The sequence below is a fragment of the Octopus bimaculoides genome, unplaced genomic scaffold (genome assembly GCF_001194135.2).
Source record: "Octopus bimaculoides isolate UCB-OBI-ISO-001 unplaced genomic scaffold, ASM119413v2 Scaffold_140821, whole genome shotgun sequence".
NCBI lineage: Eukaryota > Metazoa > Mollusca > Cephalopoda > Octopoda > Octopodidae > Octopus > Octopus bimaculoides.
Genome location: NW_026365057.1, coordinates 8,384 through 11,193, shown reverse-complemented (window position 1 = coordinate 11,193; position 2,810 = coordinate 8,384).

Genomic DNA, 2,810 nt, shown 5'->3' with positions numbered 1-2,810 from the left:
TATATATATATATATATATGCATGTATGCATGTATGTATTCAGGTATGCATGTATGTATGTATGTATGTATATATATATGTATGTATGTATGTATGTATACGTGCAAATTTGTATGTTTTGCTTTATGTGCGTATTCTCATGCATATAGTTGCATATCTAAACATGCTCATATATATTTAAATGATAAACTTCTGGAAAACTACATATTTTTACAGTTCCAGTTATGGATTGGATCTGTAGTCTTCGAACTAGCTTCCTCCTTTCTGGTTTTGAGAAGCCTAATTTCTCGAGATTGGTATCTAAGCAGTCTGTTACATACTCCAGGGTCCCAATAATTACAGGTATAAACCTGAACTTGTAATCTGGATAGAGTAACTGCAGATTTCTCAATAGTTCATCGTAGGTATTCTCTTTTTCACTGATCTTCAGCTTTATGTTAACATCCACTGGGCAGCTAATTTCTACAACTGTGCACAGTTTCCCTTCTCTATCCCACATCATTATATCAGGTCTGCTGTGCTTACATTTTATTGAGGCCTTCAATGGGACATTCCTCCAGTACTTCTTTTTATTATAAGTGGCTATGGCTTCTACCATATAGTGGGCTCTTATTTCTTTGTCCTCTGGGTTATCCTTCCGACGGATTTCATTATAGAGTGTCCTAGCTACAACATCATGTCTTATCGGTAGATAATACCATGATGACATTTTTGCGCAACTGCTTACGACGTGGGTGATATTTTAGGTGTTAACTCCACAAAGTCTGCATCAGTTGCCATATTTTACTGCTTTTCCTGCATCTCTGTCCCTTTTGTGCATCAGGTACTTGGTTGATATTTTCTGTTCCTGTATTTCAAACGCATACTCTTCAAAGTGGGAGGTAGTAATCTGGCTACTGGTCCATGATAAACTGCTTTCTACTGACATATCCTGCTTTCTACTAACATATCCATGCATAATCTTCTGCTTATATAGGCTCATCCTTTCATCTGATGATACGTTGCGGTAGAGTTGTGCGACCTTTTTGGGCATGTATTCTAGGTTATCAGACAAAGAATGTTGCTCAAGGAGTTGCCTTCCAAGTTTTATGATGTTATCAGTCTCATGTATACAAACTTGGTCAAGGGATGGACTTCGACACTCAGTGGTTAAAAGACGTTGCCGAAGAGATATGATACGACATTCAAAGGCATTTTGGATCGATGTTAAGCCTTTGCCGCCTTGTTTTCGTGTTAGGTAGCGGCGGTCTACGTCACTGTTTATATGGAAATTATGTGTGCTTGCTAGTATTTTCCAGGTTTTTCAGATTAATGGCTCGCATCTCATCAAGCATCCAATCAAGCAGCCCAAATGTTGGTATGAGCACTGGCACTGCAAACACATTGTGGGCCAGTGTTTTATTGAATGTAGAGAGTTCTGAAGTTCAAATTTTCTTTATTCGGCTGTAATATTCTTTAGTGACACGTGTTTTGCTACAGGTTCCATTCAAGTTTTTAGTTACAGATACCATTGTAAGATATGTATGTATGTATGTATGTATGTATGTATGTATGTATGTATGTATGTATGTATGTATGTCTTCCATGCTATCCAATGACTACTGTCTCTTTGACTCTTTAACTCAGCTACTTTTGTCTTCATTTCTCTTTGCTGTGATATTCACTAATACTCTTTATATGCTAGCAGTATACTCTTTCATTTCGTCTCCACCTCGGTTCACTTCCTACGTTCGATACAGTTTCTATTTTCTCTTTCATCTTCCATTATGATCTCCACCACCTCATTACCTCACACCAATTGTTTTCTCTCTATCAATGCTAATGGTCGGACAAATATTGGGGCCCACAGAATAACGAGCTATCATGTGGAAGCGATTTTAATAATAACTGGAAGATTAATGCAGCACTATACAGTCAGTGGTCTGATATTTCGATGAAATCACTTCACGCTAAAATAGTTATTTCAACAAGTAGCATAAAAGCTAATATAAACGATATACAAGGTGTATATAAGTAATGAATTTAAATATTATTTGCCTTATGAAACAAAAAGATACCTTTTTCTTATTTGACATATTTGAACAAAGTCGTGATGATTTCATTCAAGTATACCAAAATGGTTTTCAATATATTTGCATTGATTATTCATTTCATACATACATGCACGCACACGGACACGTATGCATGCTCACACACATAAATGTATGTATGTGTGTATGTATGTAGTTTGAGGCGGGAGAACGGTCGATTTAAACTACTCTATATATTAAGGATAGGTTTTTTTCTTAACCTTCCGCCATCGTTGGAGTTTCAACTCGGTACAGTGAGGCATTGAACTCAATATAGTCAATCTTATACTCTAACAGCATATAGTTAACTATATCGAAGGAATTTTTGAAATAAAATTAAAACAGTAACAATTAACTTTCATACAATAGTTTCATGTTGTTTATATGTCAGTAACCGAGTAAACGAAAATCTATATATATAAAAATGAGAATGTGTGTGTGTGTGTGTGTGTGTGTGTGTGTGTGTGTGTGTGTGTGTCTGTCTGTCTGTCTGTCTGTCTGTCTGTGTGAATCCCTAAAACTCGAGAACTACACAACCAATTTCATTCAAATTTTTACAGATGCCTTACTTAGGGTTCCAGTTGTGTTTTAGTCAAAAAACATTTTTAACTTCTTGCAGAGTTCGAGCCCACGGCAACATAATATCTCCTCCACTATTTAAGTATTACGTGTCAAAAGTGAAACAAAAACACTCATGTCAAATACTTTCACTTTAAAAATGAAACTATTCTACTAACTGAA